At 43.2% G+C, this 26,899-nt stretch overlaps 1 long non-coding RNA gene across 2 annotated transcripts in view; it reads left to right on the forward strand.

Moving 5' to 3' along the window:
- Positions 1–2,042: 2,042 nt before the first annotated feature.
- The window catches only part of LOC138854695 (uncharacterized), a 34,672-nt gene continuing 9,815 nt past the window's right edge, over positions 2,043–26,899 (forward strand). Inside the window, exons 1-2 of one of the 2 annotated variants that reach the window (XR_011393891.1) lie at positions 2,043–2,057; positions 2,731–2,914. This is a non-coding gene — a long non-coding RNA (uncharacterized lncRNA). Of the gene's footprint in view, positions 2,058–2,476; positions 2,492–2,730; positions 2,915–26,899 lie in introns of those variants that run through there. The other variant, XR_011393890.1, reaches the window with a different exon arrangement.

The following is a 26,899-nucleotide window of genomic DNA, read 5'->3' on the forward strand; positions in this document are numbered from 1 at the left end:
AGCAGGGAGAGTGCACCTAGTAACGACCAGCTACGAGGCGCTATGATTTGACCCCTGCAATCACAAATAGGCGAGTACAAATACGTGAGTACAAAATATGTACAGCACGTAGTTACACTATGTACTTAAAATGCACAGTTGCAAAAAAATAAAAAAAAGACTAGGAAAATTTGGAGCCCAGAGGAATTACGTCACCATTACTTGGGAGTCAGTTGGTGAGTGCCTGCCTCCACCTACCCATAAGACACCTGCAACAATTTCGTATCTTTATTCTGTAACGTTTCTCCTACATAGTAGGCAGGGCAGGGTCGGACTAGGAAAGGACGGAGGGGGGGGGGGTTAAAGGAGATTTTATGTACGAGGGGCTTGGACTTTCAGCAAGCTGAGTGAGATGTTAGACAGGAGCAAGTGGAGATGAATGTTTTTATGACGATGAGCTGTTGGAGTGTGAGCAAAGTAACATTTATGAAGGGATTCAGGGGAACCGGTTAGCCAGAGTCGAGTCCTTGAGGTGGGAAGTACAGTGCTTACACTCTGAAGGGTGTTGTTATGTTGCAGTTTTTTAACTGTAGTGTAGTCACGCCTCTGGCAAAACAGTGATGGAGTGAATAATGATGAAAGTGTTTCTTCTTTGTCGGGTCACCCTGCCTCAATGGGAAATAGCTGTGTTAACAAAAAATACACTTGGAAAATCTTAGAGGGACTAGTTCCAAATCTGCACACGGAAATCACCTCCTGCGAAAATAAAGGACTGTATAGGCGGTACAACTCCCCCCCCCCCCCAAATTGAGAAACAGGGACGCCATGAGTACACTAAGAGAGAACACAATAAGTGTCAGGGGCCCAAGACTATTCATCTGCCTCCCAGCATACATAAGGGGGATTACCAATAAACCCCTGGCTGTCTTCAAGAGGGAGCTGGATAGGCACCTAAGGTCAATCCCCGACCAACTGGGCTATGGTTTGCACGTCAGTTTACGTGCGGCCAGCGGTAACAGCCTGGTTGATCATGTCCTGATGCACCACGAGGCCTAGTCACAGACCGGGCTGCGGAGGCATTGACCCTGGAAACACCCTCCAGGTATGAAAAATAAGATACCTGAAACTGGTATGCGAGGCTTGAGCGACTGGTTCATTGTAAACCACCTCACTCATCCTGTGAGCGGTGGTACATGAAAACAGGATTACAAAGGTTACTGGGTCTCTCAAACCTCATGGCCTGATAGACCCAATGATAATTACATCTTTAATATTACACTCAGATCTAAAGCGTTAAACCCGCCAGGGTCATAGTGCCACAAGGTGGGATGTGCTAAAGAAGTTACACTTTATAAATATTAATTATTCTTACAATCATAACTAAGTGCTGAACCCACTAAGGTTAAAAAACATTAAAAATATTAAATTAGTCATTTCATATATATATTTTTTAGTTACAACCTCATCAAATGACAGTTCATTAATCTAATCATATGTTCCAGTTCCCTGAATCAAGTCTGAGTGCCTTCCATTCCCCAGGTGCTGTATGACTTCCACTCAGTGGTGGACCTACATTTTTGGGGCCCCTGAAACTTGGACTGTTTTGGGGAGGGCCCTTCGCAACCAGGAACGGCTAGCCTACATGATACTTTAATAACTTTTTAATTTTATTTTAACTATTATTTCATATTGAATTAAGCTATGTTATTATTTAAAAAACCTTATACGGTAGACCCAAAATTTTAAGCACTGTGGACTTAAGTTGTTGCTGGGGCCCCTCCGGGATTAGGGACCCTGAAGCTTAAGCTTCATTAGTTTCATAATAGATCCGACCCTGCTTCTACGGATTTAGCGCTCCCCCAGAAGTGATTTCCTATTTCCTGTGTGATTTGTTTGAGTGTGTCTAGTTGCTGGTTCCCATTGATGCAGGAGTTATCTTGACTTTTCAACAGAAACTAACATATTGCACCAACAATGATTTAAATTTTACTCTTGAACACTCCTACTCTTGCACCTAGTAACGACCAGCGAAGAGGCGGGGCCAGGAGCTACGAATCGACCCCTGTAACCACAAATAGGTGAGTACACTTACCTAGTTTCAGTCCCGACCTGGGTCTTGTCCAAAATAATTTTTATTTCTACATGTACAAGGTATACAGGCCTAGATGACATCAATGACATACTACAGAAAGCCCCTTGTTATGCAGAGCATTTCGGTGTAAATTTTGTCCCCAGGAGTATTCCAACAAGTATACTCCAGGATGCGACTCACAGCAGTCGACTAGCACTTAGGTGCCTATTTTACTGATGTGTGAACAGGGACAGCAGGTGTCATAATTTTTCCACCCGTACCGAGGATCGACCCCCGGACCTCAGTGTGAAAGCTGAGTGCCCTAGCAATCGAGCTACGAGACACACTCGATGACCCTCACACTTCTACGAGAGACTCGATGACCCACCTTCCCCCTCACACTTCACACATCCTTACCCGTAGGGTTGTTGCCCAGGACAGGTTTAGTTCATTATAATTTAGTTGTTTATTATTATTATTATTATTATTATTATTTATTATTATTAATTATTATAAATGATTAGATGCTTGGACACACTAAAATGTAATGTTCTAGGGTGTGATCCACGTTTAATTAGCAGTGAACAATTATCTAAACTGTAACCTAACCAGAACATCATCACCCACCACAAACTTGTGTCCAAATAAAAACCAGTGTTGGGAAAATCCCCTGTTGCCAGGGCTCACCTTGGAGAATACTTAAGCTGGAGACTCAGGGAAGCCTCGCACTTATCCAGCACCAGCCTCCACAGTCACTACCACCACTGCTGCAGAAGTATTTTCTACTACTAGCACCTTCCCTGTTGAAGTATCCTCTGTTGAGCGAAGATGAAGTTCTTGATCATGTCTCTTCTGTTGTGCTGTGTAAGTGACGCTCTGGTATGTTTTAATCTTAAATGAGATAGAGACGGAAGTCTCTCTGGGTGCAGTTAGGGGTCTATCATGAGCGTCCTCTGAAACTTCCAGTGAAGGTGGGTAAAGTTTTAGTGGGTAAGGCCAAGTCCGGGTGACAATTGCTTCGTTTCTCACTCCTACCTCACACACCACAACTAGGTGAGTACACACACACACGTGAAGCAGAATCGCTAAATAGTGCTCCCAGGATTTAGCGTTCTAGTGGCTGTCCTAAGATATTATTAGCGGTCATCGTACGTGAGTGAATCAGTGAACATACCTACAAGAGTGTAATAGCTTTCAAGAGTGCGAATAATGTGATAGGATCAAGAATTTTACAATTTAAATTTGAATGAAATTTGAGTGAGGGAGAGTAGCAGCCAGCTGATCAGGCTACTGGCCGCAGTGTTGACACAAAATATCCAAACAGTTAATTGGGTTAAAGGTGTGATCTGAAATATTAACAAATACGTATGTTGGTTGATTATAGCAGCAGTGTAGTGATAAGGTCATAAAAGAGTGATTAAGTAAATACTGAAAGTAAGAAAAAATTAGTCAATCCCCAGCTGTTGGTGTTGTGAATGTAGCTAACATCATCAGACTTGTTATGACCATAATACTGTACTAAAGAAAAAAGAGGGAATACCAAGTCTTAAAATAAAAACTTGAATGCATGATAAAGTTCCTGAAGAAGTTACAAAATTGAAGGAGATGATAGCAGCCGACCAGCAGGAACCTCCATTGTTGTGCAGACGACATCACTTGCCTATTTGTGGTTAATTTTGGTTAGTGTCTAAAGTCTCAAGTGTCTCGCCCTGCTGGTTGTATGCTATACCATCTCTCTCTCCCTATTTCAGTACCAGGAGATAGATAGTGGTTAGTAAATTATCTAAATATCGCCAGGTAAACTCCAGAAGTTGTGTAGCCTAGTGAACCCCCCCCCCCGTTTTTCTGAGGGACAAGCTAGTAAACAAGTACGCACATGCAAACACACGTGTGCACCCGTAATTATTGTATAATAAACATTAGTATATATTAATAAGGAATTGAGTGAGAAAAAATAATCCTATAATCTTCAAAAAGTAACGTAGCCTAGTGTGCGGAGATCTGGGCCGGGAGAGTACCGGTGAAACAACAATAATAACAAATAGTGTTAACGTGACCCCCCCCCCCCTCTTTTTCAAAGAACGACAAGCTAGTAAACACACACACACAAACACAAGTGTACGCAATTAATATTATATAGTATATATTAGTGCATATTAATAAGGAATTGATTGTGAAAATTTATTTATAATCTTCAAAAGAGTAGCGTAGCCTAGTGTGCGCACGCACACCCACACCCACACCCACACCCACACCCACACACCCACACACACCCACACACACCCACACACACACACACCCACACACACCCACACACACCCACACACACCCACACACACCCACACACACCCACACACACCCCCACACCCACACACACCCACACACACCCACATACCCACACCCACCCACACCTACCCACATCCACACACACCCACACACACCCACCCACACCCCCACACACACCCCCCACACACCCCCCCCACACACACACCCACCCACACCCCCACACACACCCACACACACCCACACACACCCACCCACACCCCCACACACACCCACACACACACACCCACACCCACCCACCCACACACACACCCACCCACACACACACACACCCACCCACACACCCACACCCACACACCCACCCACACACACACCCACACACCCACCCACACACCCACCCACACACCCACCCACACACCCACCCACACACCCACCCACACACCCACCCACACACCCACCCACACACCCCCCACACACCCCCCCACACCCCCCCACACACCCCCACACACACAACACACACATATTGCCAGACTCTCGCATACACTCCCCCCCCTCCCCCACCGACATCTCACTCCTTCACCTGATCCCTCCTCTCCCTCTTTCACCCTCCCCCTCCCCACCTCTCCCTCTCCCACTTACCCACTTACCCACTTCCTTCACTCTCCTTCCCACTCCCCCTCCCCACTACTCTCCCATATAGCCACAGTTCCTCCTCTACCTCCCCCCCCACATTCTGACATATACAATACTAACCTAACATACAGAATTACATAGGTTTCCCACTCTGAGGCAATCAGGATAAAAAAAAAAATGGGTTGCCAGAGAGCAACAAGAAAACCCAAGGGACAGGAGGAGGAAACTGCAAAGGAAGATTGGGCAGCAGAGCTCAAAAAAAGGGAACAAGAATGGGAAAAGAAACTAGAAGAACTTAGCATGAGAATGGAAGAGAGGATAGACATGGAAAGCAGGAAGTGGGAGGTGAAAGTCAAAGCAGCAGAGGCCAGGATACAGAGTTAAGAAGAGGAACTGGAAAATCTGAAACAGCCTAAAGAACTAAAGAACATTTTGGGATTGACGACAGAGACCGCTACCTCAGCCACAAATAAGGGGACTGTAGGGAAAGAAGGAGCAAAACTGCATGTAGAAGCTCTATCAGTGGAGACTGTAGTAAATGAAAGAGCTAAGCTATATGTGGAGGCCCTAAAAGACCACAACAGAGTCCAGGGAAAGCCGAGAAGGGAAAATGACAGGCCACTGAGCCCATGTACAGTAGCTAGTGAAACTGAAGAAAGGAAAGCTGCAATGGAGGAAAGCAAATTGAATGAGGGGATACACAGGGATATGCAGTGGGAGAATGAAAGGGTGAGGTCAGTCTTTGTGTATGGGCTACAGGAAGTTGAAGGGGAAACATATGAAGCAAGAAAACAAGGGGAAAAAAAGCAATTGAAAGCATCATGAAAGTAATCGGAGAAGACGACATGACCCAGCTGGAAAATTTTCGGAGAATAGGGGGGTTTGTAAAAAAAAGAACCCGGCCAGTGAAAGTGACCTTCAAGGCAGAATCGACTCGGAACAGGATACTGCAGGAGAAAGCACGATTAAGGGACATGCCGGCATACAGGAAGGTGTATCTCGACCGCGACAGAACACAAGACGAAAGGCGGAAACTGAGAGAGATGGTACAAAGGCGAAAGGAGGAAAGAGAGGGGATGGAGAAGACAGACAGGAGATCCCAGACACAGGAAGAAGATCAAATACAACCTCCCTCACAGCTTCCTATAGAAGCCTTCCAACCAGGTCAACCCCAGTGCAGCCAAACACTAAACCAAAACACCCATGCCATATCCAATGCCCCCACCCACTACATTACAAACTCCACCCCCACAGCAACCACCCATAGTTCCTTATCAGGTCTCCCACTTCCCCAACCCCAATACACCTCCCAGACCACAGTCTTAGAAAAGAAGTTGAAGGTATGGTATACAAATGCAGATGGAATAACAAATAAGTATGAGGAGTGGCACGAAAGAATCAAGGAGACATCCCCAGACATAATAGCACTCACAGAAACAAAACTCACCAGAATAATAACAGATTCAATCTTTCCACCCGGATATCAAATCCCCAGGAAAGACAGAGGGAGGAGAGGGGGAGGAGGAGTTGCACTGCTCATTAAAAGCCAGTGGGGTTTTGAGAAAATGGAAGGAATGGATGGCACGGGTGAAAGGGACTACTTAGTAGGAACAATCCAGTCTGAGGGACATAAGGTGATAATTGCAGTAATGTACAACCCACCACAGAACTGCAGGAGACCAAGAGAAGAATACGATGAGAGCAACAGAGCCATGGTCGACACACTAGCTGAGGTGGCCAGGAGAGCACACGTGGGGGGAGCAAAGTTACTAGTTATGGGTGATTTCAATCACAAGGAGATTGACTGGGAAAACCTGGAGCCCCATGGGGGTTCCGAAACATGGAGAGCCAAGATGATGGATGTAGTACTGGAAAACCTCATGCATCAACATGTTAGAGACACTACCAGAGAGAGAGGAGAAGATGAACCAGCAAGACTTGACCTTGTATTCACCTTGAGTAGTTCAGACATCGAGGATATCTTGTATGAAAGGCCCCTGGGAGCTAGTGATCATGTGGTTCTGTGCTTCGACTACATAGTTGAGCTCCAAGTGGAGAGAGTAGCAGGAATAGGGTGGGAAAAACCAAACTACAAAAGGAGGAACTACTCAGGCATGAGGAACTTCCTTCAAAACATTCAGTGGGAGAGGGAACTGACAGGAAAACCAGTACAAGAAATGATGGACTATGTGGCAACAAAATGCAAGGAGGCAGAGGAGAGGTTTGTTCCCAAGGGAAACAGAAATAATGGGAAGAACAGAACGAGTCCTTGGTTCACCCAAAGGTGTAGGGAGGCAAAAACTAGGTGTACTAGAGAATGGAAAAGGAACAGAAGACAGAGAACTCAGGAAAATAAAGAGATTAGCCGAAGAGCCAGAAATGAATATGCACAGATAAGAAGGGAGGCTCAGCGACAATATGAAAATGACATAGCATCGAAAGTCAAGACTGACCCGAAGCTGTTGTACAGCCACATCAGGAGGAAAACAACAGTCAAGGACCAGGTAATCAGACTGAGGAAGGGTGATGGGGAATTCACAAGCAACGACCGAGAGGTATGTCAGGAGCTCAACACGAGATTTAAAGAAGTATTTACAGTGGAAACCAGTAGGACTCCAGGAAATCAGAACAGGGGGGTACACCAGCAAGTGCTGGATGAGGTACATATAACCAAGGAGGAAGTGAAGAAGCTGCTATGCGAACTTGACACCTCAAAGGCGGTGGGACCAGACAACATCTCTCCGTGGGTCCTTAAAGAGGGAGCAGAGATATTGTGTGTGCCATTAACAAAGATCTTCAACACATCATTTGAAACTGGGCAACTCCCTGAGGTATGGAAGATGGCAAATGTAGTCCCAATTTTTAAAAAGGGAGACAGACATGAGGCACTAAACTACAGACCTGTATCACTAACGTGTATAGTATGCAAGGTCATGGAGAAGATCATCAGGAGGAGAGTGGTGGAGCACCTGGAAAGAAACAAGTGTATAATTGACAACCAGCATGGTTTCAGGGAAGGAAAATCCTGTGTCACAAACCTACTAGAGTTTTATGACAAGGTGACAGAAGTAAGACAAGAGAGAGAGGGGTGGATCGACTGCATTTTTTTGTACTGCAAAAAGGCCTTCGACACAGTTCCTCACAAGAGGTTACTGAAAAAGCTAGATCAGGCACACATAACAGGAAAGGCACTGCAATGGATCAGAGAATACCTGACAGGGAGGCAACAACGAGTCATGGTACGTGACGAGGTGTCAGAGTGGGCGCTTGTGACAAGCGGGGTTCCACAGGGGTCAGTCCTAGGACCTGTGCTGTTCTTGGTATATGTGAACGACATAACGGAAGGGATAGACTCAGAAGTGTCCTTGTTTGCAGATGATGTGAAGTTAATGAGAAGAATTAAATCGGATGAGGATCAGGTAGGACTACAAAGAGACCTGGACAGGCTACAAGCCTGGTCCAGCAACTGGCTCCTTGAGTTTAACGCTGCCAAATGCAAAGTCATGAAGATTGGGGAAGGGAAAAGAAGACCGCAGACACAATATAGTTTAGATGGCCAAAGACTGCAAACCTCACTCAAGGAAAAAGATCTGGGGGTGAGTATAACACCGAGCATATCTCCTGAGGCGCACATAAATCAGATAACTGCTGCAGCATACGGGCGCCTGGCAAACCTACGGATAGCGTTCCAATACCTCAGTAAGGAGTCGTTCAAGACACTGTATACCATTTACGTCAGGCCCATACTGGAGTATGCAGCACCAGTTTGGAATCCACACCTAGTCAAGCACGTCAAGAAATTAGAGAAAGTGCAAAGGTTTGCAACAAGACTAGTCCCAGAGCTACGGGGATTGTCCTACGAAGAAAGGTTGAGGGAAATCGGCCTGACGACACTGGAGGCCAGGAGGGTCAGGGGAGACATGATAACGACATATAAAATACTGCACGGAATAGACAAGCTGGACACAGACACAAGAGGTCACAATTGGAAGTTGAAGACTCAGTTGAATCAAAGGGATGTTAGGAAGTATTTCTTCAGTCATAGAGTAGTCAAGTCGTGGAATAGTCTAGAAAGTGAAGTAGTGGAGGCGGGAACCATACATAGTTTTAAGGCGAGGTATGATAAAGCTCATGGAGCAGGGAGAGAGAGGATCTAGTAGCAATCAGTGAAGAGGCAGGGCCAGGAGCTATGAATCGACCCCTGCAACCACAAATAGGTGAGTACACACACACACACACGCACACACTGCTGCAGCATACGGGCGCCTGGCAAACCTGAGAATAGCGTTCCGATACCTTAATAAGGAATCGTTCAAGACACTGTACACTGTGTATGTTAGGCCCATACTGGAGTATGCAGCACCAGTCTGGAACCCACACCTGGTCAAGCACGTCAAGAAGTTAGAGAAAGTACAAAGGTTTGCAACAAGGCTAGTCCCAGAGCTCAAGGGAATGTCGTATGAGGAAAGGTTAAGGGAAATCGGACTGACGACACTGGAGGACAGAAGGGTCAGGGGAGACATAACGACATACAAGATACTTCGGGGAATAGACAAGGTGGACAGAGATAGGATGTTTCAGAGAGGGGACACACGGACAAGGGGTCACAACTGGAAGCTGAAGACTCAGACGAGTCACAGGGACGTTAGGAAGTATTTCTTCAGTCATAGAGTTGTCAGGAAGTGGAATAGCCTAGCAAGTGAAGTAGTGGAGGCAGGAACCATACATAGTTTTAAGAAGAGGTATGATACAGCTCAGGAAGCAGAGAGAGAGAGAGCTCCTAGTAGCGATCAGTGAAGAGGCAGGGCCAGGAGCTGAGTCTCGACCCCTGCAACCACAATTAGGTGAGTACACCACAACTAGGTGAGGACACACACAGTGCTCAGTGCTTTATGACAAGGTGATCGGTTCATCAGGAACTGCGTCCTGACACGTTTCTTAATTTAATCCTAAGATGATCCATATGAGGTGGAGTAGACGTCGATCTAATTTAGCCGTTCTGTGGCCGTGATCAAGGTCTTGCTATAGTCCACGTACAAAACCTTTTATGTATTACGGTGAGCTGAGGCCATCAGGCCCCTCCCCTCCAAGATTGTCTCTGGGCCTTGTGTTTGGTGGTCGTGTACATTTGCAAATACATGTTGGACTCTTATCCATCATGCATATATTCAAGAAGATCTTTACAATAGTTCTGAAGATCTGTTTTCTAGAGGTAAAAAGGTAGAAAAACGAAAAGTGGAAGTAATGTAGGTAGTGGGTAGGGGGAGAAGTGGTAGTAACACAAGAGTCAGGGACTAAAGCGAGGTAATAGTAGAAGTGGGGGGGGGGGAGAACACAGGACACAGTACCCCGTGGCAAAAGCTCTCGCTTCACACGGTGAGGGTCCGTGTTCGATTCCCGGCGAAGGGGTGGAAACTTCGGACGTGTTTCCACCCCTTCGCCATCAGTAAAATGGGTATCTGAGTGCTAGTTGACTGGTGCGGGTAGCATCCTGGGACTAAACTGACCTGATTTCCCCAAAATGATCTGCTTTCTATATAGTAGTATGTCATTGATGTCAGCTAGGCCTGTACACCTTGTATGTGTACTTGTAGTAAATAAAGATATTATAATTATTATTATAGAACTCACCTGGGCAGAAGGAAGGAAAGGCAAAGAAAATATAGGAAAGGAGAAGAGGTAAGGAGAGGAGGAGAAAATATCAGGTTAAGTCACGAGTGTTCTGAAGTTTGGAACATTTGACAATGTTATGAGAAAGCCAGGACTAAGATTCGTATTAGGAAAGATGTGTATAAGGTATGCTTCAACAAGACAGCGTCTGTGAAGGCTAGATGAAGGGTAGACAGTTTGGGCAGAGGACCAGTTAATAGGATGGCTGATGTCTAACATTACAGAAAAGAACATTGATAGTGTCGGAAAGTGTAACACCTCTTTTGTGTTCTAAGTCTGTCAGAGAACAGCCAGTTTCTCCAAAGTATGGGAAAGGACAGTTACTATTTATAATCAAAACCAAGCTCTAAACCCACTAAGGTCATACAGCACTGCAGGGCAAGGGGTGTTGCTGGAGCAGAGAGGAGTCAGGGGTGGAGAGGATAACAGAGTTAGAAAGGGCTGTAAGGAGTGTTAAAGGAAGTATTATCAAAGTTTGTGTAATACATCGGTTACTGTCAAAAAGTCAGAGTCTGAGTGAAAGGTGGGGCCATCAGCAAGGAGGGAAGATAAAGGGGGTTAAAGCAGTGATGACGTTGGAGGTAAATTCTGCGTGCTCGTTGAAAGAGAGGACAGTCTAATAGAATATGGCAAACAGAAACTGGAACCTGACAATTCTCAAAGAGTGGAACAGGGCACCTCTCCATGAGATACCTATGAGTAAGACGGGTGTGCCCGATGCAAAGACGGGAGAGCGTAGTCTTTCAACCTCGGTATCGATGATATGGCTAGAAATCTAAACTTTGCTTGATGGAATATAATTTATGATTCAACATCAGAACAATAGCATTGCCTGCAGTTACGAAGGTGGTTAGAGATTACAGCAAAATGGTCTGAGAATGGAATACCTCCATATGAAACTGGAAGGTCATGTATTGCTGACTGCGAAGCAGAATTTGCCTGCTCATTGTCCAGGGACCTAGCCCACAACGATCTCTGTTTTTGCTAGAATTGCGGCTCAATTTAAGTTGTATATGAAGAACTAGGGGATGAGGGAAATCAAATTCTTTTAAGAACAGTTTTTTAAAAACAATGTGGGCTTCGAGAAGGGCGAGAATATGAATGGGAAGTAAGAAGGATAGGAAAATGATCACTGTCATGTCAATCTGGGAGCACAGACCAGGTATTGTCAGTACAGTTGACAAGGAACAACTAAGAGATCAGTGCAAAAGAGGGATTGAGTGTGAGGGTCAACATAGGTGGGAGTACCCGTATTTAAAAGATGGAGGGGAAGAGAAGTGAAAAAACCTCTAACTGATCACCACAAAAGTCACAGTGAGACCCCTCACCCAGAAGAAATTATAAGCATTAAAATCACCCTCATAAGAGAAGAGGTGGTGGTAAGAAAGAAACCAGAAATGCAACATCTAGAACAGATAATGTTGGAGGAGAAAGATATAAAGAACAGACTGTATACCACCTGTGCAAGTAGATGCAGGCTGCATTGAAATGCAGCAAAGTATGGACAAGATCCAATAGTATGGTATACCGGTGCATACAAGAAGTGCATTTTCATTAAAAGTTCCATCGGGAAAAGGATCCAACGAATGCAATAAAATATAGCCCGAGACGGATGGATAACAGCGGAGCGCAATTTAGGTTCTTGTAAACAGACACAAACGGAAAATTTTTGGGAGCAACACCTGAAGTTCACCCCAATTACTCCTGAGGCCTGAAGTATTCTGCTGTAAATAAGTCATGGTGGCTTACTCCCTGGACCCATCATGTACCTCTGTAATCTTTTGACTACTGCCTACAAGATGGGTATGGGGCGCATAATAAAGGTAAACTAACAAACATGAAACAGTAGGTGTTTACAGACTAGGAGGCTGAGTAAAGTCTACATGTGGAGGTAGTGGGAAACGAATAAATAGCAAAGTATGGGAACGTTGCAAAGAAAGTTGTGTAGATGTTTTAGAAAAATGATGGGAGGTGGATCGGTATCCATCACTGGTTTTGTTTCCTCAATATATTAGGAGATAGCTTCAAGCATTTCAGAGAACAAGGAAGTTGCAGGTAGTTCAGCATTGGAGATAGAATAGGGAGGGTGAGTAATAATAGGAGAGACAGTGGAAGTTACCAAAGAAAGGGGGGAATGAGAGGCTAGAGTTAACTTGGAAAGAGACAGGAGAGGAGGGAACTGTATGAGGGGAAGGATGAACCTCCACACCCATAACAGACAGTAAGTACTAAGCACAGAGACTGGAAAGGAAAAATGTTTGGAAAGGATAAGTGAAGGAGGGGTTAAAGGAGATTTGAACTTTGGGGATGTTTTAGACTTTGGAGAAGTAGAGAGGCAAAAGAAAGGTTAAGTTATAGGAGGTCTAGCAGACATAGATACATGCAAGCGAAAAGATGAAGACTCGGTGACAGTTTGAGGCAATGAGGTATGGACCCTGGAGTCCAGGACTGCAAAAGAATTAGAAACAGAGGTAACCTGGAGTTTACCTGGAGAGAGTTCCGGGGGTCAACGCCCCCGTGGCCCAGTCTGTGACCAGGCCTCCTGGTGGATCAGAGCCTGATCAACCAGGCTGTTACTGCTGGCTGCACGCAAACCAACGTACGAGCCACAGCCCGGCTGGTCAGGAACCGACTTTAGGTGCTTGTCCAGTGCCAGCTTGAAGACTGCCAGGGGTCTGTTGGTAATCCCCCTTATGTATGCTGGGAGGCAGTTGAACAGTCTTGGGCCCCTGACACTTATTGTATGGTCTCTTAACGTGCTAGTGACACCCCTGCTTTTCATTGGGGGGATGTTGCATCGTCTGCCAAGTCTTTTGCTTTCGTAGTGAGTGATTTTCGTGTGCAAGTTCAGTACTAGTCCCTCTAGGATTTTCCAGGTGTATATAATCATGTATCTCTCCCACCTGCGTTCCAGGGAATACAGGTTTAGGAACCTCAAGCACTCCCAGTAATTGAGGTGTTTTATCTCCGTTATGCACGCCGTGAAGGTTCTCTGTACATTTTCTAGGTCAGCAATTTCACCTGCCTTGAAAGGTGCTGTTAGTGTGCAGCAATATTCCAGCCTAGATAGAACAAGTGACCTGAAGAGTGTCATCATGGGCTTGGCCTCCCTAGTTTTGAAGGTTCTCATTATCCATCCTGTCATTTTTCTAGCAGATGCGATTGATACAATGTTATGGTCCTTGAAGGTGAAATCCTCCGACATGATCACTCCCAGGTCTTTGACGTTGGTGTTACGCTCTATTTTGTGGCCAGAATTTGTTTTGTACTCTGTTGAAGATTTAATTTCCTTATGTTTACCATATTGAGTAATTGAAATTTCTTATCGTTGAACTTCATATTGTTTTCTGCAGCCCACTGAAAGATTTGGTTGATGTCCGCCTGGAGCCTTGCAGTGTCTGCAATGGAAGACACTGTCATGCAGATTCGGGTGTCATCTGCAAAGGAAGACACGGTGCTGTGGCTGACATCCTTGTCTATGTCGGATATGAGGATGAGGAACAAGATGGGAGCGAGTACTGTGCCTTGTGGAACAGAGCTTTTCACCGTAGCTGCCTCGGACTTTACTCTGTTGATGACTACTCTCTGTGTTCTGTTAGTGAGGAAATTATAGATCCATCGACCGACTTTTCCTGTTATTCCTTTAGCACGCATTTTGTGCGCTATTACGCCATGGTCACACTTGTCGAAGGCTTTTGCAAAGTCTGTATATATTACATCTGCATTATTTTTGTCTTCTAGTGCATCTAGGACCTTGTCGTAGTGATCCAATAGTTGAGACAGACAGGAGCGACCTGTTCTAAACCCATGTTGCCCTGGGTTGTGTAACTGATGGGTTTCTAGATGGGTGGTGATCTTGCTTCTTAGGACCCTTTCAAAGATTTTTATGATATGGGATGTTAGTGCTATCGGTCTGTAGTTCTTTGCTGTTGCTTTACTGCCCCCTTTGTGGAGTGGGGCTATGTCTGTTGTTTTTAGTAACTGTGGGACGACCCCCGTGTCCATGCTCCCTCTCCATAGGATGGAAAAGGCTCGTGATAGGGGCTTCTTGCAGTTCTTGATGAACACGGAGTTCCACGAGTCTGGCCCTGGGGCAGAGTACATGGGCATGTCATTTATCGCCTGTTCGAAGTCATTTGGCGTCAGGATAACATCGGATAGGCTTGTGTTAACCAAATTCTGTGGCTCTCTCATAAAAAATTCATTTTGATCTTCGACTCTCAGTCTGGTTAGCGGCTTGCTAAAAACTGAGTCATATTGGGACTTGAGTAGCTCACTCATTTCCTTGCTGTCATCTGTGTAGGACCCATCTTGTTTAAGTAGGGGCCCAATACTGGACATTGTTCTCGATTTTGATTTGGCATAGGAGAAGAAATACTTTGGGTGGAATTTGTGACCACAGAGGAGATTGTGGAAGTAGGTACCACGGAGGCCACTTAGTAACTCTAGAATAAGAAAGTCGTGGAAGTCTCCCTTGGAGGCAGGAATGAAAGGCTGCCATGGAGTAAGTGAAAACCTCTTTCTCTTTGAGATAGTGGATTTCTTGTTCTCAGTAAACTTGGTAATGGTGTGAATAAGCCTAGTTAGTTAGTTTAATATCTTTATTATGCACCCATACCCATCCTGTGGGCAGTAGTCAAATGATTACAGAGGTACATAATGGGTCCAGGGACTGGACCCCAAAGTTATGACAGCTGAACTAGTTACAAAGGTAATGAACTCCAGGTAGATCTGGTCACAATCAGAGCAAGTTACAGAGGTAATGAATCAGCCTCACTCCTATACATGGTTATAGTCATGAACAAATTACAAAGTAATGAGCCACTGACACGTCCACACCCAGTCACAATTGTAATGAGTTAAATACAAATATTAAGTGGGTCATACACCCACACAAGCTCCCACGTGCACACACACACACACACACGAGGGTGCACGCACAGACACATGCACACGAACGTACAAATATATGCGGGGCCAGGAGCTGAGTCTCGACCCCTGCAACCACAATTAGGTGAGTACACACAAGCATATGCACACGCACACACACACACAGGAAATCGGCCTGACAACACTGGAGGACAGGAGGGTCAGGGGAGACATGATAACGACATATAAAATACTGCGCGGAATAGACGAGGTGGACAAAGACGGGATGTTCCAGAGATGGGACACAGACACAAGAGGTCACAGTTGGAAGTTGAAGACTCAGATGAATCAAAGGGATGTTAGGAAATATTTCTTCAGTCATAGAGTAGTCAGGCCATGGAATAGCCTAGAAAGTGATGTAGTGGAGGCAGGAACCATACATAGTTTTAAGGCGAGGTATGATAGAGCTCATGGGGCAGGGAGAGAGAGGACCTAGTAGCAATCAGCAAAGAGGCGGGGCCAGGAGCTGTGACTCGACCCCTGCAACCACAAATAGGTGAGTACAGGGCCAGGAGCTATGAATCGACCCCTGTGTGGAAATTTATTTGATCCCTAAAGTTCAACAGGACAGATACGACGTACGAAGGGGTCCCAGCATAGCCGTAATGGGACGGCTGAGCTGGGTGGCCCTTATACCCCACCCAAAACAAAGCATTCTCTAGTTGGCATGGATTGTTGGTAAGCTTATTTAATTTATAGATTTACCCTTCAGGGAAGGAGTAGGTAGTTTTACTGGTAGTACACTAATATTAGGATCATTGAGGCTCCCAGGTATGCCCAAATGAGATAAATCTGTGGACTAAAATCACAAAGGTATTAAAAGAGGATAACCTCCCAGGAGAGCGCTATCAACCCCACATTTACTGACTACCAGGACATCACCTCTTATATTAAAATGGTATAAAATACCGACAGGTTGTTAGGTAAGACACATATGCAACAGTTAGGTATCTTTATTATGAAACGTTTCGCCTACACAGTAGGCTTCTTCAGTCAAGTACAGAAAAGTTGATAGAAGCAGAAGATACTTGAAGACGATGTAATCAGTCCATCACCCTTAAAGTTTTGAGGTGGTCAGTCCCTCAGTCTGGAGAAGAGCATTGTTCCATAGTATGAAACAATATGGAGATGAAGTGACAGAATGGAGCTTTTTTATAGCGCCAAGAGGTGAGACGTAGGCCACTAGGAGAGGTAAGAACTCAGATGTTGAAAGGTCAGGTCCCTCTCAAATCCAGCCGCTCTCACTAGTGGAAGTTGTCGAAGTTGATTGCAGGTCTGTACGAAGATACCCTTGTGTTGCAGTGTCTGACAGATTGAACATTAAAATGGTATAAAATACCGACAGGTTGTTAGGTAAGACACATATGCAACAGTTAGGTATCTTTATTATGAAACGTTTCGCCTACACAGTAGGCTTCTTCAGTCAAGTACAGAAAAGTTGATAGAAGCAGAAGATACTTGAAGACGATGTAATCAGTCCATCACCCTTAAAGTTTTGAGGTGGTCAGTCCCTCAGTCTGGAGAAGAGCATTGTTCCATAGTATGAAACAATATTGTTTCATAGTATGAAACAATATTGTTTCATACTATGGAACAATGCTCTTCTCCAGACTGAGGGACTGACCACCTCAAAACTTTAAGGGTGATGGACTGATTACATCATCTTCAAGTATCTTCTGCTTCTATCAACTTTTCTGTACTTGACTGAAGAAGCCTACTGTGTAGGCGAAACGTTTCATAATAAAGATACCTAACTGTTGCATATGTGTCTTACCTAACACACATCACCTCTGTTGAGAAATGGCATTACCAGTTAAGTTTAAAGACTTATACTTAACTTAAAAGGACAACTCATCGCCTGCACAGCCGCCCCTGCAGGCGAAGTCTAGAAGCTGTCAAAACCATCTCAACATGGGCTGTCAAGAAATATAATTTGTATGATTATAAATTACCACTAGGGGGTGTTATGTCAGCATATTTCATACACTGGTGGCTGACGATGTACGTACTTGTTTGGACTCAATGGTCCGCATATCACCGGGGTTTATGATAAGTGACTAACTCACGATTTTATACTCAACTGCGCAGTCAATAGTAGTACATCACGAGTTAGAACACTTACCTGGGTATATGTATCTGACCCGTAATTACGCCCGGATGTCCGTTGAGTTGATTGAAGAATAGTGTTTTTTGAAGAATGTCGCACTACACTCTGTTGGATCGCAACACTCGTTGTTACACTGTTCATCAATAATTGTTCACACAATATCACTAAGAAGTTGATCACAATTCTCTGTAAGTGTTTATCGTGTTTTGTGAGACACTTTGTCCACACTAACGCACAGATCAGTGTTCTTTGTTGGTTATCCTGGCGTCAGTGTCACTCGTAGTAGAGTCAAAGTTAATCTGGCGACGCCACACCGCCCCAAGCCGTCACTGCCCTAGCACAAAAAAAAGCTGACCTAGTACTCCTTGCTTCCTTGCCACTTCCTCGATGAAGCAAAGCAGAATGTTTGATTCTTGCTGTCTTAAGCATAGACAACAATGTCCACTATTTTTACCATGGTAATAAAGTGGGAGCAGGATTTTCCTTAATTGTCCTACTAAGTAAGAGATGTACTGTCTCTTATAAAAAATACACTTTGCAACACCGCTGCAAGGAGCAGAGGTCACTTGACTACGTCGCATAGCATCTGTGATCAATTACTCACTGTAGCAGTAAACAAGACGCTCGCCCCTTCTGAGAGGGCTTGGCCCCTCAGGGCTGAAAGGGGCTGAAGGGGCTGAAAGGACTGAAGGGGGCTGATACCCCCCTCCTGGAGAAAATTTCTCCACACTGGGTGGCAGCGGAGGTTCGCTGCAGGTGAACTATTCATCACTTAACATTAATTTGATTTTCTCACTCGCCACCACTGCTGCTTGTCTTTTCTGAACAGCTTTAGTCTGTGCGGTTTCTGGAGAATCACTAATTTTGTTTTCAACACTGTGTAATTCTAACGGCACTAGTTTATTTATTGTCCGCTTATTCACTACACCTTTGTTTAAAACATCAACTGTCCTGATGATTCCATTTGCATCAGGATATATGGTCACAATTTTTCCAAGTGGCCATTGGGACCTCGGACCATCATTGTCAATAATCACTATGTCACCAGGTCTTAAGGACTTATGATTTTCAGGAACACCAGCTCCATAGAAGTGTTCTCTCAATGAGGTGAGATAGTCTTCTCGCCAAATTTTCTCCCAATGTTCAATCACTTGATTAAGGTGTTTGAATTTACTTCTGAGTTGCTCAGGTTCGAAATAAGTAGGATCCTCTATGATTTCTTTATCATTCATGGGAGGAACAGGTTCGAGCCTTCTGCCATGGAGTAAATGAGATGGACTTAACACTTCTAAATTGTCCAGATCATCGGTAACATAAGTTAGAGGTCTGTTGTTGACTCTATTTTCTATTTCAGTCACAACTGTACGGAATTCTTCTAAGTCGATTCTTTGACGATGAAGTGTCTTCCTTAAACAACGTTTTACAATGCCGATCATTCTTTCATAAAATCTGCCGTGCCATGGAGATTTAGGAGGAATGTATCTCCAACGACATCTGCGTTGATTCAGCATCTGTTGTACTTCTGGTTGATCAAAGATCTTGCTTATATAAGCAGCACCAGCAACAAAGTTCGTTGCATTATCTGAAATCATCAGTCTGGGACATGCCCTTCTGGCTGCAAACCTTCTGAATAATTTGATAAAAGTTTCAGCAGACATGTCAGTGGCTACTTCTAGATGTACTGCTCTAGTTGTAGCACAAGTGAACAAACAGATGTACACCTTGATGGGAACTTTGTCAACTGTTTTGGTTAAAATTATTGGTCCAGTGTAATCTACACCTGTCACCTCAAATGGAGTGATATGACAAACTCTTTCAGAGGGATATGGAGGTGGACCTGGATACTGACATACTCGCATATCGTAGTGACAAGTAATACAGTCCTTTATTTGTTTTTTCACACTTTGTCGACCTTGAGGTATCCAGTAGGACTGTCGTATATGACAAAGTGTGTCAGCTACCCCACCATGTAACACGTTACTGTGGGCGTTTTGCACAATCAGTTTTGTTAGCCAATGATTCTTGGGGATCAATATTGGATGTATGGCTTCTTTAGGTAGTGAAGAATTATGAATTCTTCCTCGACATCTTATAATCTTTTCTGAGTCGAGATAAAGTCCTAAAGAATTAATCATAACAGGTTTCTTTGGGGATTTATCTTGTGTTTCTAGAAATTTATATTCTGTAGAGAAAACGTCTTTCTGTATTAGTTTCAACCAGTATTTAATGGGTTCAAGACATTCATAATCAGGTTTTATTCCTTTAATGAATTCAAAGACAAGAGCTGTAACTCTTAATAGTTTACCCAAAGATGAGTATTTAGATCCATCAATGACTATTTCTGTTATGGCTGCTGCAGTATTTACACAACTTATTTCTGCTGTGTTCAAGCAGACTGTTTCTTCTGGCATAATGTGAGCTTTTTGCTGAGGCCAGTTATTTTCATTAGAGAGCCAGTTCGGTTCGTGGAGCCATAATTTATTATCCACAAATTTCTTGAGTGGGACACCACGTGACAACATGTCAGCTGGATTCTCTTGGGTAGAGACGTGAAGAAAGAGATAATCTCTCTGCATCTCTTTTATTTCTGCTACTCTGTTCTGTACATAGACCAGCTTACTCTTATTATTTCTTAACCATTGGAGAACTGCTTCATTATCACTCCAGATCACGGTTTTCTCAATAGTGAGATGATCAAGTACTTTGTTGAGATAGACAGCTAATTTTGTACCTACATAGAGTGCTGTCAGTTCCAATTGTGGTACTGTTCTGACCTTCAAGGGTGCTACCCAGGCCTTTGAAGTAATTAGTGTACTTCCTTCAGCATTACTCATGTAAGCTACAGCGCCATAACCTCTGGTTGACGCATCACAGAACACATGTAATGTGTACTTGTTTCCCTCTTGACCTATTTGTCATCCCATGCTTGACTCATTTCTAGAGGCAAGTTCTCATCCCATCCAATTTTGAGTTTCCATGCATCTTGCATAAGCATTTTACCCTTTATGGTAATTGGTGAGACGAGTCCTAGAGGATCAAAACATTGTGATACCTCTGACAGTAAACTACATTTAGTGAGTGTACTGCATGATTTATTGTTTATCTTTTTGAGACTCAAAGTATCTTCCTGTGTGTTCCAATTAAGTCCCAGCATATTGTTGCAATCAGGAATTTCAGTTTCAGGAAAATCTTTGATAAGTTCCCTTAATTGCTTTGAATTTGTATTCCACATCCTTAGAGGCATGTTTGCTTCTTTCATCTCCTTGTTAGCTTCTCTGTATAAGGATTTCAAATCCTCCTCTTTATTCACAGTACCTTGAAGATTGTCCACATAGAAACTTTTCTTTAAGATTTCTTTGAAGGGACTTTCAGATTTCTTCAAATGTGTATTTAGAGTAGCGTCTAGTAAGAATGGAGAGGATGTTGCACCAAATAATACTGATTTGAAGCGATAAGTTTTCACAGGACTTTGAGGATCATGTGGATTTTCAGGCCACAAGAATCGAGTATAATCTCTATCTATTTCTTGTAGTCCTACTCTTAAGAAAGCCTTGGAAATATCAGCCGTGTAGGCATATGGGTTTGTGCGAAATTTCATAAGCACGTCTCCAAGCTTCTCAGTTAGTGAGGGTCCGGTCATCAGACAGTCAATAAGACTTGCTACATCTTTATTTGCACGTGCGCTGCAATTATATACAACACGTAGTGGAGTGGTTTCAGAATCTTTTCTGACTCCATGGTGCGGGAGATAATGAGCGTTTGTCTTCAACTTATCTTCGACTATTTCCTCAATGAATTTATTGTCCAATTGTTCTTGTATGATATTATCACACAGTCAGTAACTCGGGATTCTTCCTGAGCTCATGTATTTGTGCTTTCATCTGTCCGAAAGCCATGCGATAATTGCTAGGCAGATGTGGTGGATTTAATTTCCATGGTAACCTAACCCAATACTGTCCATCTTTATATTTGACAGTGTCCAAATATTGGTTATAAGTCTGAGACTCTTGTGGGCTTGGTTTATTTACATCAATACCTATCGCATCTAAATCCCACAACTTACCAACTGGTTCATTCATTTCTTCCAGTAATGATAATTTTTGCTGTGGTACATGATCAGCGGTTATTCTCGTAACTAGTACATTTTCCACTGAATCAATATCAGCTTCTTTCCCACTTTGAGAGGGAATGGGACCACATATCATGTGGCCTCCTGCTGTTTTCAGCAAGTGAACATCATGTTTACTTACTATATTTTGCACAAAACAGTGATAATAATCACTTCCAATGATTAAATCAATTGGACTAATTGTGTCCGTCTGTATGTCAGGACAGGCTAACTTGACCTTAGCTGCTTTCAGTGCTGCAACTGTTTCTTTTAATCCCTGGATCTGCACAGACTTGGGCAAATCATCTACTACCACAGCTTCTACTGTCTTTTTCCTGTTTCCTAGACCAACAGTGATTCTGGCTAGGTCATATGTCTGTTTACCAGAATTGTGGAAAAAACCAGCTATATCTAACTGTATTTTGGCATAGGGTTGTTTATTCAGTTTCTGCAACACTGTTCTTCTTATGAAGGACCTTTGTGAGCCTTGATCAAATAGTGTTAGCACATTGGTTTTGTGTAATTTATTAGATAACTGAACTCGAGCTATCGGGAGAGCAGTTGCTTTAAACTTATCTCTCACATTTAATGCTGTTGCTTGTTGACTTCCTGATTCTGTGGAAGTCTTCTGCTGTTCAGCAAAAGTATTTGGGCATAATGCTGTATGATGCATACCCTTGCATTTAAAACACTTCTTCAGTGAGCATTTACCTCCCTTGTGTTCACCTAAACACTTGATGCACCTTTTCAGCTGATGAACACGTTGTTTACGTGCCTCCATTGATGTCTATTGACTACAATACTGTGCCCAATGTGTTCTGTCACAAAGTACACATTTTGGAGTACGTTTATGTATGACAGTCTGTTTACTGTCTGTTGTATTCACAGCTTGATAAATGCCTATATGGGATTTCCCATTATGTGGTTTAGTGGGAGTAGTTATACTTTTTTTATACTGAGTTGAAGGTTTATTATCCACCAGATTTGTGGATTTTTCATCTTGTCTCGTTGCTTGCATGCATGAAACTATTGTTTGTAAACCATTGCTAATTTCCTCACAAGTGAAATAGCGTTTATTGAACATAATATTTAATCGTTCAATAGTTTGTGGTGACAACTTATCTTGTACAATACCATTGATAAACCAATCACATTGTCTTAGGTCATATTTAGCACCTAGAGATCTGAGACTATTGTCTAATGTGATTCTAAATGCCTGTAAGTCTGAAAAACAATGTTTGGGTGGCTTCAAGCTTGATATTAAGACTGCATGTCTAACTCTGGCCTTGTCAGCATCGAAGTAATTGTCTGCTAAGACACGTAAGGCTATTTGATAATTGCCTTTGACCACCGGAAATGACTTAATCAGTTCATAGGGCTCTCCCTTCACAAGACATTTAAGATAATTGAACTTAGCAATCTCATCTATGTCAGTTCGTGAATTTACTATGGATTGAAACCCACTAATGAATTCTTCATAATTATGACCTTTGAAAATAGGTAATGACAATGTAGGTAAGCTTGGTAATGGGACACTTGTTGTTACAGGTGTAACAGGTGTTTGACCACTAGTAGTAGGTCTCTGTGACAGAGTTTTACGGCAGATAGCCTGTACTCCTGTCCACCTTAATTGTTGATCACTAAAAGTATCCAAAACATTTTTAATTTCATCCTCAGATGGATCTGATTCAAGAAATTTATTTTCATAATGTGTATAGTCTGAATTAATTATTTCCATACGTTGTGTAAATAATTCAAACTTGACCTCAAGATCATCAAAATCTATGTTTGTATCTTGAGTTAATCCTATACAGACTGAAATTAGATTTTCTAATTGTGTAATCTTAGTCTGTAAAGACTGAAACTGAGTTTTCAAACAAGCCATTTTAATGGTATACTGAAAATTCTAGCACCACACTTAGAGTGTTTAAAAAACACTGTACTGCTATAGACAGCTGAGTTTTTGTTATGCTTAAGTCAGCAATAATCGAGTCAGACACTACTGACCCACTAAGCTTAACCTCAGGGTCAATGACCATGAAGGGTACAGGGTACATGTGTCTGGTGTTTATGGCTTGAGTTTGCTGTGTCAGCCTGGCCACGATGATTAATCGTAAATAACGATATTATACACTTCATTCACTATACACTATAAATGTCACTGTATAACTGTAAATTACCCGTGAATATTACTTACACATATATAAATTTCACTGTTAATATATATTTGAAAGCTTACACTTTATATATAAGTTCCTTTAATATAACAGGTAGATCTATAAGAAACAAACTTTAACACAATCTTGTCTCTTAATTTCTGTCTATAAACATAAACACTGTGTATATACACACATAGACAAACTGAACATCTGTTGGGTTGTTGTCTTGGTCAGCACTTCTCGAGATTGGAGCAGTGGGTGCAGGGTGTGGGTGAGTCACCCAGCTCCCGTTTTCGTTGGGTGAGTCACCCAGCTCCCGTTTTCTTTGGGTGAACACTGGGTGAGCGCCCGTTTTCTTTTGGCTGCCCATTCTCTGTGATTGAGTCTGGAGGGACTCATTTATACTGATTTATATTGTAAAACACTAGTTTTACAGCTTTTTTCGAAGGACCTTGGCTCATAGGTTATTTGTACACTGTAGTACAACATATTTGGACCACAAAGGACCAACTCTGTTGAGAAAGACGATGTACGTACTTGTTTGGACTCGATGGTCCGCATATCACCGGGGTTTATGATAAGTGACTAACTCAAGATTTTATACTCAACTGCGCAGTCAATAGTAGTACATCACGAGTTAGAACACTTACCTGGGTATATGTATCTGACCCGTAATTACGCCCGGATATCCGTTGAGTTGATTGAAGAATAGTGTTTTTTGAAGAATGTCGCACTACACTCTGTTGGATCGCAACACTCGTTGTTACACTGTTCATCAATAATTGTTCACACAATATCACTAAGAAGTTGATCACACTTCTCTGTAAGTGTTTATCGTGTTTTGTGAGACACTTTGTCCACACTAACGCACAGATCAGTGTTCTTTGTTGGTTATCCTGGCGTCAGTGTCACTCGTAGTAGAGTCAAAGTTAATCTGGCGACGCCACACCGCCCCAAGCCGTCACTGCCCTAGCACAAAAAAAAGCTGACCTAGTACTCCTTGCTTCCTTGCCACTTCCTCGATGAAGCAAAGCAGAATGTTTGATTCTTGCTGTCTTAAGCATAGACAACAATGTCCACTATTTTTACCATGGTAATAAAGTGGGAGCAGGATTTTCCTTAATTGTCCTAAGTAAGAGATGTACTGTCTCTTATAAAAATACACTTTGCAACACCACTGCAAGGAGCAGAGGTCACTTGACTACGTCGCATAGCATCTGTGATCAATTACTCACTGTAGCAGTAAACAAGACGCTCGCCCCTTCTGAGAGGGCTTGGCCCCTCAGGGCTGAAAGGGGCTGAAGGGGCTGAAGGGGGCTGATACCCCCCTCCTGGAGAAAATTTCTCCACAACCTCCAGCCTTACAGTTTCTGACTACATGGCCAGTATCAAGGGCAGTACCATTCAGCCCAGACTTTTTATGTTCCCATCTGTTGTAGAAAGCTTCCAGGTTTTCTATGAAAGCAGCTTTGATGTTATCCTCTTTTAATACCCTTGTGATTTTAGTCCACAGATTTATCTCATTTGGGCATACCTCTTCAGTACAGGAAAGACTGTGCTATAACTTAAATTGCCAGGCACACCATCTAAAGGGGACAAAAAGATACAAAACATCCAGGCCATGGGAAAACCTGGGTAGCCACAGCCACTCAAGAGGGAGAGGTTTTTTAGTGCCAGGAAGGAAAAAAAAACTGGCAGGAAATGGCAGAAATCGTACACCAAATCCAGTTATTCCTGGAGTGGAACCACAGTCGATGGCCTCCACTCCAAACCAACAGATACAGATACTAATGCTGGAAAAAAATCCCCCCCCCCCCAGTACCAACAATACCACCAGTCCGATGACATTCTTCTTTGCAAATATACAGGGTCTAAAGCCAGCAACAAACAACAAAATACCTTTCATCCGTAGACTGCTTGCAGAGGCAAAGGCAATGTTCGCGGCTTTCACTGAGACCCACATAAAGGATCACTTGGACAACGAAATATGGATCCCAGGTTACAACCTATACAGATGTGACAGAGTGAACAGGCAAAAGGGAGGGGGGGTTTGCCTGTACATTGCAGAGTCACTTGTTTGCACAGAACTGCTTAATGCCTCAAATGATGTAGTGGAAGTTTTAGCAGTAAAGGTCGAGAACCAAAACCTAGTCATTGTGGTAGTCTACAAGCCTCCGAATGCAACATCCCAGCAATTCCAGGAACAGCTGTTAAAAATTGACCACTGTCTGGAAAATCTTCCAGCTCCTGCACCCAACATCTTGCTCCTGGGGGATTTCAATTTAAGGCACCTAAAATGGAGGAATATAGAAAATAATATTGTTGCAGTAATAACACCAGGAGGCAGCTCTGATGAAAACTCACACTCACACGAGCTTTTAAATCTCTGCACAAAATTCAATTTAAAGCCTTCTAGACTGGAGAATACACTAGACCTCATCTTCACTAACAATGATGATCTGATAAGAAATGTCACCATATCAAAAACAATATACTCAGATCACAACATAATTGAGGTTCAGACATGTATGTGTGGAGCCCCAGACCGACATAATGAGACTAGTCACGAGGGAGCATTCACCAAATTCAACTTCAATAACAAAAACATAAAGTGGGACCAAGTAAACCAAGTCCTAACCGATATAAGCTGGGAAGATATACTAAGCGACACAGACCCCAACTTATGAATAGAACAGATTAACTTGGTGGCACTCGATGTATGCACAAGGCTTATTCCTCTAAGAAAAAGGAGGAGTAGATGTAAAATAGAAAGAGACAGGCGCTCCCTTTACAGGCGACGGAAAAGAATAACAGAGCGGCTAAAAGAGGTCAATATATTTGAAATGCGTAGGGAGACACTGGTCAGAGAAATAGCAAGCATCGAACTTAAGCTAAAGGAATCTTATAGGAGTCAGGAATCGCGGGAAGAACTAAAAGCCATAAATGAAATCGAAAGAAAC

The sequence above is a fragment of the Cherax quadricarinatus genome, chromosome 67 (genome assembly GCF_038502225.1).
Source record: "Cherax quadricarinatus isolate ZL_2023a chromosome 67, ASM3850222v1, whole genome shotgun sequence".
NCBI classification, from domain to species: domain Eukaryota; kingdom Metazoa; phylum Arthropoda; class Malacostraca; order Decapoda; family Parastacidae; genus Cherax; species Cherax quadricarinatus.